This window comes from Lontra canadensis, unplaced genomic scaffold (genome assembly GCF_010015895.1).
Source record: "Lontra canadensis isolate GAN:19392208 unplaced genomic scaffold, GSC_riverotter_1.0 scaffold124, whole genome shotgun sequence".
Lineage (NCBI taxonomy): Eukaryota > Metazoa > Chordata > Mammalia > Carnivora > Mustelidae > Lontra > Lontra canadensis.
Window position 1 is genome coordinate 3,568,949 of NW_022631118.1, and position 15,290 is coordinate 3,584,238.

Genomic DNA, 15,290 nt, shown 5'->3' on the forward strand with positions numbered 1-15,290 from the left:
CCAGGACCCTGGGATCATGGCCTGAGCTGAAGGCAGACACCTGACTGACTGAGCCACCCAGGTACCCCAGGCACCTTCTTTTTTTAAAGATTTTATGTATTTACTTATTTATTTATTGAGAGAGAGAGCGAGCAGGGGGAGGGGCAAAGGAAGGAGAGAGAGAGAATCTCAAGCAGACTCCACATTCACCCCAGAGGCCAACCCCAAGCTCAATCTCACCACCCTAAGATGACCACCTGAGCTGAAATCCAGAGTTGGATGCTCAACTGACTGAGCCACCGAGGCGCCCCTAAAATTCCAGCATTTTAAACACTCTCATAAGAATTGGCAAAATTAGGGGCACCTGGGTAGCTCAGTGGGTTAAAGCCTCTGACTTCGGCTCAGGTCATGATCCCAGGGTCCTGGGATTGAGCCCCGCATCAGGCTCTCTGCTCAGCAGGGAGCCTGCTTCCTCCCTTTCTCTCTGCCTGCCTCTCTGCCTACTTGTGATCTCTCTCTCTCTCTCTGTCAAATAAATAAATAAAATCTTAAAAAAAAAAAAAGAGAGAGAATTGGCAAAATTAGCACAGAAAACTTTCCAAAAAGAGAAGTCCCTCCATTAAGTGATAAATGTTTAAGATAAACTATCAGGTGAGTACCCCCAATCACTCCAAGCTTTAGATTAAAGGCTTCAGCGTAGGCTCACAATCCTTCCCCTGTACTTGCATAAACCGGGTATGCTTTACACATAAGCAAGTGATAGCATGTTTCCTAGAAGTTTATGAAACACTGATTAGTGGAAAAAGAAAACATTTTAGAAAGAATTTTTCTAAACGTGTTATTTTAAACTAAATCCCTAAATCAAATATTGAAGAAAAGTTTTCACATATAAAGTATTAGCAAAATGATTCATTATCATCTTACAGAAAAAAGAATAATGGAAATAAGTATTTCCATTTAGGTCAACAAAAGTTAAGAAAACTCTTCAAAGGGGCTATCTCTGAGGGTTCTATGAAAAATGAGTACTTGAAGAGGCAAATTAGTTTAAGACCTGGATCCCTGCCTTCCAGAACTTCAGTATTTAGTTTAAAACATAATACAGGAGCACTGGGTGTGGTGCAAAAACAATGAATACTGTTACGCTGAAAAGAAATTTAAAAAAAATAATAATAATAATAAAGGGATTAGGAGGGGTCAATAATATACGGCCTGTAAGAAGGAAAGAAAACTACCACATATCATAAAGAAAAGTATGATGTGGAAGGCATTCCCAGAATTCTAACAAAAACACTAAGTTTGCATCATACATAGGGGCTAATTTCTACAGTGAAGCTAGGGTATAGGATGGAGTCCAAATTACCCTAGAAAATCCCTTTAATCTCTCCCTAAATAGATGGGCTGCATTTAGGGTATTTACTCTATGTCTCTCTCTCTTCCTCTTTAAAATAAAGATCATAATTTACCTTTATCATCAGGCTGTTGGGAAGATTAAATGAATTGAAGTCAGCTCTTTAAAGAACATGGCAGGTAACAATAAAGGTAAGCTATTATCTATGGTCTTCTTGTTTTTACGTTATCTTTAGACAAAAAAGAATCAAACTCACCTGTGCCACAGTCAAACTATAAGGCTTGTGAAAACTTAGAATAACAAAACAGATCACTTTTTTCAAATGCAATAAAAATCGCACAAGAACGTATACTCAGTATGAGTAACGGTGGCTGAAACTGCCTGTGCTATTAAAAACCTTTATTTTTTGGCAGAGTGAAAACATAATTGAATATTCATATTTTAAAGTGCTTATAATGCAACTTCACTATTAATTTCTCCATTAAGCTCATTCCTTCCTTCAGTCAAGCCTTGGTCTACCTGAGAGATTGGGTGATCAATTTTTCATGATTTCCACAAGCTTCCTTCAGTGTTTGTTTCCTTAGTATTATTATTATTATTATTCAATTGGTCACACAACACTGGAAAAAATTACCCTCACAAAGAAAAAGTTTCTGCTGACAGACATGCTCAAATACTTAAAAAATCAAAAGCCATCTCATCCAAGCTAGGAAATAATAATATGTCTAGTTTGGAAAAGGCTTAGGTTACAGTTTTCCAACCAGTCCAAAAGGGCACTCTGATGCACTGCACGGTGGTATGTGTGTCAATATTTTGAGTTTCCTCACTCCTCTTTCTCAATTTCTGACCACAAACTGGCAACTTCATCAGATGACTGAGTAGCATAAAGACACATGAGGAAATGTGACACTCTACCCTTGCAAAAGTTCAGGACTGCCCAAGTTTAGAAAAGATTTTAACTTTTTAAAAAGTAATCGGGTTAAAAATCAGCTAGTTCAAAACAATATGTTAAAGCAATCCAATCAGCCCCACAGTAAAAGACCTCTAGGAACAATTTAATTTTAACCCTTGCCATAAATTAGTTTTTCATTATTTTTAAAGTCACTTTATCTTGAACTCTTTTTCAGCCCAAGTTTTACTTTTCATCTCCAAACCTGTCAGTTTCTTTATTTAGGTAGTTAACACTGCTAATTTTAAAATGAACAGACCCATTTACAAAGTATACCATTAACAAAAGTACCAACATATGTAATGCACAAATAAAATCTGGTCTAGGGATGAACATTCACATGGTCAGGTAATAATGAGGTGGTAAGATGGCTGCATAAAGGGGAAGGAAGGTAAACAAAAACCATCCAGATATTTCACCCTGCTAATACCTGGAAACACTGACTTAACCTTGTATCACTTAATTAATTAATTATATTTTTTTTTTAACGTAAGCTCTATGCCCAGTGTGGGGCTTGAACTCACAACCCTGAGATCAAAAGTTGCATGCTCTACGAACTGAGCCAGCCAGGCAACCCTGTACTGCTCATTTCTATTCCACATAAAAAGCATGAATCTTGGGGTGCCTACGTGGCTCACTGGGTTAAGCCTCTGGCTTTGGCTCAGGTCATGATCTCAGGGTCCTGGGATCGAGCCCCACATCAGGCTCTCTGCTCAGCAAGAAGCCTGCTTCCCTCTCTCTTCTCTCTGCCTACTTGTGAGCTCTGTCAAATAAATAAACTAAAATCTTAAAAAAAAAAAAAAGGCACGAATCTTAGTGGCAAATCTTGCATAATCAACAAGAACTTAAAAAATAGCCTTTTGCCTTCCTGAAGAATAAAGACATGAAATATAAAATAAATAAATTCACTATTTTGCACACTGGCACAGGCAGACACTAGCATCTATCCTTGAGATAGGAGACAGTCCTTCAAACTTGGCAGAACAATTTTAAGAAGTAACCATCTGATTCAGTCAAATCTCCTATAAGTCCTTCCAGAGTCAACGCCTCTCATACAGAAAAGATTTCCTTAGTCTTTAGTGGTATCCCCAAAGGTCGCTTGCCTTAAGAACTTTGTAGAATTACAAGAAGGCGCCTGTAAAAATCTATAGTATCTTTTTTTTTTTTTTTCAGAAAATATTTTAAATTAACTTTTCAAGAATAATGTTCTTAAAACAAGAACATGTGCACAAGTTTCCCCTGTAATTAGGCCACTAATTCATTAAAGCTCTAAATTATACCTAGGTACTTTGCCACAGGATTAAAAAAACATGAAAATGTAACCTATGTAATTATACATCAAAGAATGAATGCCTTAAGGAAATTCTTGTATTTATTTATATATCTTATATTTATATTTCTTACATCTTGTTATACTCCATCATCCAGTAAAGTGCACCTTACATAAAATTAGGTGCTCAAGTATCTGAATAAAATATTAATGGAGAAAAGATAGAATTACAATATTTATCCTAACCTTTTTCATGGATACTAAATCACTATCTACAACATAAAAATAACTAATATATAATCTAAGGAACCAGATGCTTTTGTATATACTGCAACCAGTCATAGAACTGAGAGGAAAAAAAGAATAAGGAGCACTATTCATTCAACAATTTCTAAGAATCTACTTTCAACCACTAGCTGCTTTGAAGAATATAAAATTCACAAGACATTGCCCCTTGCCTTCCAGAAGCTTTTAAAGTAGAAGGACCATCATTTACCAAAGACTATGTGCTAGGCACTGTGCTAAGAACCTTCAGGATAACAAGCAGGCCTACAACAAAATATGGCAGCCTTTTGCGGGGAGGGGCAGAGGGGCGGAGGGGTAGTGACTTTTTTTTTTTTTTTTTAAGATTTATTTGAAAGAGAGGGAATTTGAAGCAGACTCCTCACTGAACTCGATCTTACAACCCTGAGATCATGTCCTAAGTTGAAACCAAGAGTGGGTTGCTCAACCAATTGTGCCACCCAGGTGCCCCTTAAAGAAAACTCTGAAATTGGGAGTGTGGAAAGGTTACCTCTAACTTGAGTGGAGAAAGAGGTGGACAGTTAAGGATGACTTCACTATAGTACTTGAACTAGAAGGGGTAGCATTTCAATAGACAGATGCAGAGGTAAAATAAAAGCCAAAGTGTAACCAGGAGTAGAGAAGAGGAAAAGTTTGGAAACAAGTCTGATTAAGACTAGTACAGTCTTTTACTTTTTAAATCTTCGTATTTAATGACTTTACAAACACACCCATTATAAATAGCAACCCCTCCCCATCCTCAGTACCTTATAAAACCTCTACTCTTTTTTTTCTATAGTACCTAATGTTTTTTTTAAATCCCTTCTTTGCTTTACCCTTCCCTTTCTTCCCCCTTCTAACCCCCACCAAGTAACCTATGTTAACAACCTTCCATTACTTTTTGGTATTTTCTCCAAGTTTATAATCCCATACAGATGTCATATGCACATGTATACACAGGCTTTTTGTAATAACTTATGTTTTCCAATCGATTAGTTTTTTAAAAGATATACTAAGTACAGGGGTACTTCAGTGGCTCAGTCAGTTAAGCAGCCAACTCTTGATTTGGGTTCTGGTCATGATTTCAGGGTCCTGGGACTGAGCCCCATATGGGGCTCTGCACTCAGCAAGGGGTCTGCTTCAGGATTCTCTCCACCTCTGCCCCATCCCTCCCATCCCCACCAACCATGTGCTCACATACATGCGCTCTAAAAAATAAATAATCTTAAAAAAAAAAACAACCACTAATTACAGACTACATGTTCGTGGGGGGGGCCTGAAAAACATGGAAAAATACAAAAAATAATAACCTAGAGATGGCCCTTGCCAACATTCATGGACATATGTACCTAATATTTTCTATGCACTTGTAAATATTTTTCTTTATAAAGATTAGATCTTCATGTATTAATTTTAGTACTCTACTTTTTTCATTTAAAAGATCCTATCTTGCAGGATTAACTGAAATCATCTTTCACTAGTTGACAGAATACACTTAAAATTAAAAGGATACAGGGTATAAAGAAGGTAACTACACCAACTACATGTACTAGCTTAGCAAAAAAATTTATTCTTTTCAAAAAAGATGAATCATTAGTTGTATGATACGTCTTTGAAAAGCATTACGTACAAATAAATTTATAAGGGTAAAAAGAATCTATCAGATGCAAATATAGAGAAATATGCAACTTCTAAGTTTCCTGTTTGCTTCACACCCATTATGATAGTTATTATCAAAAAAATGGAAAATAACAAGCATGGACAAAGATGTCAAGAAACCGGAACCCTTATGTATTGCTGGTAGAAATGTAAAATGGTGCAGTTGCTGTGAAAAACAGTTTGGCAGTTCCTCAAAAAGTTAAAAGCAAATTACCATATGATCCAGCAATTCCACTCCTAGGCGCATACACCCAAAAGAATTGAAAGCAGAGACTGAAACAGACACTTGTAAATGAATATTCACAGTAGCATTATCCACAACAGCCAAGAGGTGGAAATAACCCAAGAATCCATCAACAGACGAATGGATAAACAAAATACCTTACACACATCCACAGGAATATTATTCAGCCATAAAAAGGAATGAAATTTTGATACATGGTACAATATGGATGGGTCTTGGAAAAACATTAAGTAAACCAGATGCAGTATCACAAATCCTGTATGATTCTCCCTTATATGAGGTACTTGCAATGAGCAAATTCATGGTAGAATTTCCAGAAATAGGAAGGAATGGAGAGTTTTGTTTAATGGGTACAGAGTTGTTAAGGATGATGAAAATGTTCTGGAAATAGATAGTGGTGATGGTTGCACAATGCTCTGAATGTACTTAATGCCACTGAAGAGTACACTCAAATATGGCTAAAATGGTAAATTTTATGTATAGTTTACCTGCCCCCCTCCAAAAAAGCCTAAGGGGCCCATTTCACACTGTTAGCTAAACATGAGTCATGAAGGTCATGATCTCTACTCTCACAATTCACAACTGCACTCTAATTCCAGTCCTAATGTGAAGGAAGGTAGAATATCACATACCCCCTCACATTTCCTCTGGTTAAAATGCTCTTCCATGTATAAAGCCTATGAATACAGAGGGAAATAGCCAGCATGACAAAAGTGCTTAGGCCAGGGAATCAGGGAACTGCTAAAGCAGGCAAAGCCCTCATGGAGCTGGCAGTGAGAACCCCAAGCCATCTACAAATAAAGCCCCATGGAGTGGGAGGCCAATAAGCAAGATGACTCCTTCAACAGATATCCTACTTACATCCTATGTTACAAAGTTCTGAGTTTAAGTTTAGTAAGTATATCCTCTTAATAGTAAGCATTTGTGTGTTTGTGATGGACAGTAGGAAGGAACTAAGGCCATAGGTGATTAACCTCTGAATCTCCACTCATTCAGTTAATGTTTGTTACATAATCAAGACAAAGTTTCAAGAACTAGAGATTTATAAACAAGAATAAGATATGCCCCACCTTTAAGGAACTTAGCCAGAGTTGTAGGATATCTATACAAAAAATTCAATTAACACTATTTAGCACCTTACAATCAACAATTTGGCTGCAATCAGGTGTTAGCCATTATGCTAAACTCTGGGTAGTCAAAGGTGATTAAGATACAATCTTCTAGGGAAAGGAGTAAACAAATACTTTGATATGCGTCACAATAAATACATGTAAAATCTATAGTGCATAGTACCCCCTCCCAAAAAAAAGGGAATCATTAGGTTTAAATAGGTCTTATAAAATCATTTAGGTTTAAATAGGTCTTATAAAAGTTAATAAAGTTATAAATACTTATACTTATAAAAGTATTGGGGTGACTGGGGGCTCAGAGGGTTAAAGCCTCTGCCTTTGGCTCAGGTCATGATTCCAGCGTCCTGGGATCGAGCCCCGCATCTGCTCGGTGGAGAGCCTGCTTCCCCCTCTCTCTCTGCCTGCCTCTCTGCCTACTTGTAATCTCTGTCTGTCAAATAAATAAAATAAAAATCTTTAAAAATAAATAAATAAAACCTAGTATTATGTCTTGGAATGTAGACTCAACACTGTCACTGAAGCACAGAACCATGGTCCCTCAGCTTCTCAAAGGGAAAGTTTTTTTTTTTTACAAACATCAATAAATAAGGAACTGCATATGGAGTAGAGTATGCATTTTTCTGTATAATCTAACAGGACAGTAAACTCAGAAATGATAGCATGAAAAGTAAATGCAGTAAAGTTTCAAGGCGGGGCTCAAGGAAGGAAACAAAATAATGAGTGAGAAGAGGAAAAAAAGATCAGGAAATGGTATTTAAAAGATGGTGTTCAAAATGGCTCTTAAAAGAGGAACAGATAAAAGTAAGGAAATTGTGTCAATCTCTCCTCATTAGATAAGGTCGTTGAAGGCAGGAACTTGCCTCATTTACCCTGCATGAAGCACACTAGACTGCACCTACGTAAGTGCTTAAAAAAAAAAAAAAAGACTTTTGAATTCCACCAAAGATAGTATGAGGAATCTTCATTAAGCAAGAACTATGTTTAGTCCGATAGGCAATGGACACTCTTGGAAGATTTGCCAACAGAAGTAAGGCCAGTACATCTACATTTGAATATTGTTATCATCACAAAATAGGATACATAAGGGGCACCTAGGTGGCTCAGTCCATTAAGCATCTTGCCTTCAGCTCAGGTCATAATCCAGGGTCCTGGGATAGAGCCCCTTGTCAGGCTCTCTGATCAACGGAGCCTGCTTCTCCCTCTCCCGCTACCCTCTTTCTGCTTGTGCACTCGAGTGCCCTCTCTCTCGAGCTCAAATAAATAAATAAAATCTTTAAAAAAAAAAAAAAAAAAAGGATACTTAAAAACCCCATTATTCCCCTCCATGAAAGAAAGCTGGGTAGCGGGGCACCTGAGTGGCTCAGTGGGTTAAAGCCTCTGCCTTCGGCTCAGGTCATGATCCCAGGGTTCTGGGATGGAGCCCCGAATCGGGCTCTCTGCTCAGTGGGGAGCCTGCTTCCTCCTCTCTCTCTCTGCCTCCCTCTCTGCCTGCTTCTGTCAAATAAATAAATAAAAATCTTTAAAAAAAAAAAAAAAAAAGCTGGGTAGCTGGGGAACAAAGGGGGAGGTAGAATTACTCTACACTTTACTTACTCTGCCAAAAGTTTTGTATCCTTTGAATTTTGTGGCATGTGACAGTATTATCTATTCAAAAAAATTAATAAAATTTAATTTTTAAGAATCTGCACAGTAAGAGTGAATCTGATAGCAATGTGGAGAAAGCACTGCCATGGGAAGAAATAAGAAAAAGGAGTTCACTTTGGACGTTCTAACAACACTCAAGGCTAACAGTAAGAAAAGCCTGCTTTAATCTGGAGAAAAAAAGAAAACAGCTAAAAGAAGCTCAAAAATATAGTTGTCAACGGAATCTGACAGTAACTGAATGTCTGGGGTAACATAAAGACCCACACCATGAATACAATTAAGTAACTTTTTTAATAAAGATTTATTTATTTGACACAGTGAGAGAGGAAACACAAGCAGGGGGAGAAGCAGGTTTCATGCCAAGCAGAGAGCCCAATGTGTGGCTCAATCCTAGGACCCCAGGATCACCACCTGAGCCAAAGGCAGACACCTAACGACTGAGCCACCCAGGTGCCCCAATTAATTAACTTTATTAAATGCATTTTTCTATTATAAAAGCAACACATTCAGAGAATATAAGAAGTATAAAGAACATTATTCTTTTTTTTTAATTTATTTATTTGACAGACAGAGATCACAAGTAGGCAGAGAGGCAGGCAGAGAGAGAGAAGAGGAAGCAGGCTCCCCGCAGAGCAGACAGCCCAGCATCCTGGGATCATGACCTGAGCCGAAGGCAGAGGCTTTAATCCACTGAGCCACCCAGGTGCCCCAAAGAACATTATTCTTATTTCTACTGTTTAACAGTAACTGTTAACATCTACATGTATTTTCTTCCCATGTGTAGGTTTTGAGATTTTTTTCAGAACAGCTTGAGATGTAATTCACATACAACTCACCCACTTGAAGTGTACAATTTGATGGTTTTTTAATATTCAAGAGTTGTGCATCAATCTCCACAATCAATATGAGAACATTTTCATCCCTCCAAAAAAAAAAAAAAAACCCTATCACAGTTGCTGTCCATTCCCGTACTCCTTCCAGCCCCTGGCAACCACTAACCTACATTCTGTCTCTGTGGACTAGCCTATTCTGGACATTTCATACAAATGGAATCATAAAATATATGGTCTTTTATGACTGGCTTCTTTCATTTAACCTGTTTGCAAGGTTTATACATGTTGGAGAATGTATCAGTACACCATCTCTTTTTATACTAAACAATATTCCACTGTATTTTTTAATAAAACTGTAATCGTTCCAGATAATTTTGTGTTCAACATTTTCCATGTTATCAATGCGTCATATAATCCATATTTAATGACAAGTACAGTGCCCCATCAAGTGGCTGTACCACCATTTACTTAATCATTTCACTAACGTTGGACATTTGAACTCTTTCCAGTCTTTTCTACTGTAAACAAATTATCTTAAATGCAAATGGCAGTTCCTTTCTGAATGATCTTCTCAATCCAGAGAAATGCCTCTCCTAGAAATTCTGAGTCTCCCAATGAGATCTCCCACAGAGAACAAAAGTCATATTCTTCCAGGGAAAATTCAGGATTTCACCCATCCCAAACCCAGGTAATGGAGAGATGTTAAAAGCTATCCATGCTTGTAAAGGATGCCTCAGAAATACCTAGATTAAGACCTAGCTGGCTCAGTCAATACAGCATGCGACTCTTGATCTTGGGGTTGTAAATTTGAACCCCATGATGGGTGTAGAGATTACTTAAAAAAAAAAAAAAAAGAAGAAGAAGAAGAAAAAAGAAAAAGAAAAGAAAAAAGGAACAAAAATTCCTAATTCTAAAGACATTAACACAGTTAAACAGTAATTAGCCTGACTCTTCCATCAGAAATGTACATGGATGGAAAAAAGTAAACACTGTCCCAACTGTGATGCCTAGTATTAAGTACCTTCAAAGAAGTCAAACCACTTTTGTTTTCCATAGCAGGATGGAAGAAAATAGAAGATCCTGATTCCAACAGTAAAAATGTACTTATGCTTGTTACTATATGACAATAAATAGAATCCAACAGGTTGAAAGAGGAAGAAGAGGACACCAGCAAAATCCACAAAGTCCTCACCAGCACTTAAACATACTTGGACCCCTAAAACATTGTCATTGCCCGCTGCTTTCCATTCATTAACCAAAAATACCAACAATCTCAAAATCACAAAGATTTAAAAATTTGAAACTAGCTTTGGGATTGTTAATCCCTACCTCTGTAAAATCCCTTAGAATCTGGTCTAAAAATAAAACTATGTGTCAAGTGTTCCTCAAGAAAAACTATGTACACTGATTGGAATGTGAAGCAATTAACACACTTTATGAATGATTTGCCAGAGAGACTTGAGATAGCCTGGGCCAAAACCAATAACAAAGAAACAACACCCACTTGACATTTTCCTTGGTTAAACTGAGATTTTAGGAGCAATTTTAGAAGAAAAGCTAAAAAGCTCTGAAGTTAACCAGGAAAATCAATGAGAGCTACACAAGTATTCTGGGAGAAACGGAGGAACAAAATGATTCAATCACTGTAAAATAAAAGATGAAAACTTTAATACAAAATTAAGCAATTTTTACTCTACTTTTAAGGCAAGAATAAAATACCCCACCATTACTATCATGACGATGATAGACAAGGCAGTATAGCCCTATACCAGAAATACTAACTAAATTGTAATGCAAACATGTAGTGTTACATTTAGCACCTAGTCAGTTTAGCAAATAGGAATTCTGAACCAATCATACACATAAACACACACACACAATACAACAACCTATAACTCTACACAACCTCATCGTAAATAAGCCCATTGTTCCTTGGTCTCCCAATTAATTTAGTCAAGGTGAGCAATTTTTCAACTAGTTTTAAAGAAATTATTTCCATGACCTGTACAATTTGAAAAACAAAAAACCTTTACAAGTTCGATTTTATGGTTTCATAAACCCCCTCCTGTCACACAGTCCACTGCCTTTCAAAAGCAATATTTAAAATTCTCTTCTGCAAGTCAACATTAAGGCATGCTGTTTGGCTAACAAGCTCCTCCCAAGACCAGGATTATTATGTATGGCCTATTATGTTCCTAACATGCAAACAAAAGCATTCCCTCATGTAACATTTTTCTATTTTTAGGCAGGTTACTAACAAAGTTTTATCTGAAATTAGAATGTAGAATCATACATCTACTACTAACAAACTACTTTAAATAGTAATTTAAAGTTATTAATTGTATTTTCCATTTAATAAGTAACCTAGTACTTCTGGAAATTTAACTTCCAAGAAGTTGTTGTTTAATCCTCACAGCAAACCACTTACTTTGGTTTTCACAAATGGCATGTTTTAAACTAAACACAACTAGTTTCAGAGCAGTTGTAATACAATATTTGATGTTTAACCATTCTCCCTTTCACCTTTTAGATCCTTTTCATTACAAATGACCAGCTTAATCTGTTTCCCTGTTTTCTTCTGCTAACCCAAATCCCGTAAAGTATGTTCTAATGTATTTCACTCAAGCCTACTACTTTGAAGGCTTACACTTTTCAACTACTGACAAAAGTTTTAACAAGGCTAAGCAACCCCACTACAAGTTTTAATCACAAACACCACATACCTAAAAGATAAGCTTTTCCAGCAGAAACACTAACAGGTTTATTTTTCCAAATATCCAGTGTTCAACGGGGTCAAATGTTTCTCTTGCATTTTAAACAGCTTAGCCCTTGAAGTGATAAGGGTGAAAACAAGCCAAAAGTCTCTTAATAATGTTCTTCAGTGGCATGTAATCACAACCCAAGAAAAACTCAGGAACTGCTAGCTAAAGTCTGTTAAGACCATAATAATCACATTACCTTAAGCATTAATCACAACAATAGAGAGATTTGGGGTAAATTATGTTTATAGAGCTAAAGACTTTATAACAAAATTGAAAACCACAGAATCAATGCAAAGAAAGTTTACTAAATATACAACACAATAAATTAAAAATACTTTCAGCTGTTTCAAATAATCTTCCAATTTCTACATGACTGGGGAGTGTGGTTTTTATTGCGAACAGCCATTTAAAAGGCAGTATTAGCAGCATGCGCTACATGCATAAAGTCAACATTTTAGTGAGCAAGCAAAAGGTTAGAAAAATCTTTTACAAAAACACCTACGAATATGAAGTTCAGTTCATTCACCACCGTGTAAGTGCAAAACATCTGACATAAGGCACTTATCAAAAATGTTCTTAAATGGTTTTAACACAGTACATCTTTTCAGTTACTATCAGCTTCAACATCATAAAGGGAGAAATTAGTTATCAGCAAGAAAAAATTAGAATATTCATTTAAAATAATCCAAATTAAATCAACTAGTTCACTGTCTCCAACAAAGATCCTTCACAACTTTTCTTTTAGACCCTCATCTCTCACCACTTCCTTCCTGCACCCCAAACTCATCCCAACTCCTGCATGTCTCTATGCCTTTGTACCAGCGGTTCTTCAGCTTTATAATGCTCTCCTCTCCTCACCTGGTAAGCACTTACTCATCAGTCCAAAACTGGCCGCAAAAGTTCCCTCCAGTGTTCAAGCTTCCCCAACTCCCCCAGGCAAAACTAGCTGTTCCAAATTCCCACAACACTCAGTAAGTCCATCCTTATCATAGCGCATTGTTTTCACGCCTTGGTGAGAAGAAAGAAGAGCAGGTTCCCTCCACTCAGCCCACAGAGGACGAAGCAGGCAGAAATACTCCACGAACGTGAGCTGAATTCGTTCCTACTTAGATTAAACGACTCTCTAGAAGCCGGTCACATCTCAAGGAGACATAGGGGATCCTAACATTCTTCCCACCAGAGAAATGAATACCAGAGGGCACACCCAGAGCCCTGAAATGAGAACAATGAATGAACACAGCCGCCTCTCCTCTCATGATGTTCCAACTCCTCTTTCTGGGCATCGAATAGCTCTGCTGAACCTCTGCAGCGGCAGAACCGAAGCGTCCTGGCGGCTCTCACTTTACACAAAAGACAGCCCTGGATCTTCATTCCGAAGCATCCCAGGGCCAAACCTCAGTATACGCATCCCAAACCTTTCATTAGTAACCCAGAGTCCCGAAACCCAAGGCGAGGCCCCCTATATCTTTGTGGTGGGGCACTGACCCACTTCCTCCTCTCGTCCCCAATTCTTCTCGTCCTCCCTATAAGGGTGTCATTTGAGTGACGGACTCTGAGATAAGATGCAAGACTGGGACACCCCCCCCCTCCGCGCCCAGAAAGAAAAGGAATTAGTCCACCTGAATGACAACACAGATACGGGGCTATTCTGGACAGATTTTCCCATTACCAAAATATAAGGAATGTGCACCGAGTACAGGGGTGGCGCTAGCACGTTTCCCCGAAACACAAGGAAATTTGAGTGGGGATGTGGAAACTCGGCTGGCCGGCCATGACACCGGGCTCCAAGGCTCCCGCCCGTCCAGCGCCACCCGGGGTGACAGCGGCCTGGCCCGGGCCCCCACCCGGCAGTTGCCGGGTCGCTCCATCAACGCCGCCCAGGCCTGGACGCTGGAGAACTCTGCCCCTTCAGCCCCGCCGCCCGGATCCCCCGGCAGCCAGGGCCGACCCTGCCGCCTACCTGAAGGAGCCGAACCGCCTCCGTGTCCCGTCGTCCGGCGGCGGCGTCTGATCCGCTCCTCCTCCCCACGGCGGGTGAGGGAGCGGGAGGCGGTCACATTCGGCGCGTCCCTAGCCCAGGGGACGGGGCCCCGGGCAGTCCCCGCATCGTCGCACCCGCGCTCCGCGCCTCGGGGCACACGCCCCAAAGCCGGGCCAATTGGCCCTCTTCCGGGCCCAAGGAGAGCCGCAGGAAAGCCTTCCTGTCTCAAGCTCGTCCTCTTCTTACTCCCGCCATCTAAGATGGCGGCCCCAACGCCCGCGACGAAGAGGCTCTCGGGCGGCCCCGGCAAATGAGCCCTCCACTCGGTGCTCCTCCTCCCGACCTGCGGCGCCACTGGCTCTCTGCTTCTGCGCGAGCCTGCCGGGCCTCGGCTGCAAACTTGGTTCGGGCATCTATCACTCTAGTCTGAACTCGGACCCCGCCCCCCAGGGGGCGGGGCCTCGTGATGTCGCCAGTCGCCATTTCGGATCCGGGGCTGCTGTGGGCCCGGTGCAGGTTGGCGCTCGGTGGGTGCCGTTGGCAATCGAGAAGGGCCACCCCGGACTCTCAGAAGGGTCCGGGGCTTAACTGCGAGAGGAACGCCAGCCTGCCAGCATCACAAGACCCGGAGATAATCAGACTTACCGGAGGACGCACCGTATACTGTGTAAAGCTTTGGCGCTATCTTTAGGCATGTTGGAATTCGAATCGCCACTCAGCTACTTATGTGTTGTATGGGAAAGTCCCTAAATTTTCCTTTTTTTTTTTTTTTAATTTTATTTAAGTAAGTAATCTCTACACCATACGTGGAACTCTTTAAGATCGAGCGTCTCATGCTTTTCTGAGCCGGCCAGGCACCCTACCGTAAAAGTTTTCTGAGCCTCACTTTTCTCTCCGTAAATTAGGGGACCTTTTTCCCCATCAGTTTGGCAAAAAGTTAACAAGACTGATAATATTCAGTCTGATCCAAAGTATATGAAAACCTGTTATGTACCCTAATTCAGGCAGGATTGCTTATGGGGAGGGCAGTTTGGCGTTATCTACTGACACTTTTTATGCGTATACCCCTCGTGCCAGCAGTTCCCCTTTTAGGCACTAATTTAAAAAAAATGTGTACCCATAGCACAAACAGGCATGTGCTAAGACGTTTATTGCCTATTGTTTGCATTAGAGATACCCTGGCAAATATGTGAGTTAATTAAGTAGAAA

General features: G+C 39.6%; 1 protein-coding gene across 2 annotated transcripts in view; it reads right to left on the reverse strand.

Annotated features, from left to right (window-relative positions):
- RAF1 (Raf-1 proto-oncogene, serine/threonine kinase) overlaps positions 1-14,416 on the reverse strand; it is an 84,022-nt gene extending 69,606 nt beyond the window's left edge. Inside the window, exon 1 of one of the 2 annotated variants that reach the window (XM_032841486.1) lies at positions 14,061-14,416. The gene's annotated coding sequence lies outside the window, so the exon portion shown is untranslated. The remainder of the gene's footprint in view (positions 1-14,060) is intronic. The other variant, XM_032841490.1, reaches the window with a different exon arrangement.
- Positions 14,417-15,290: the final 874 nt, after the last annotated feature.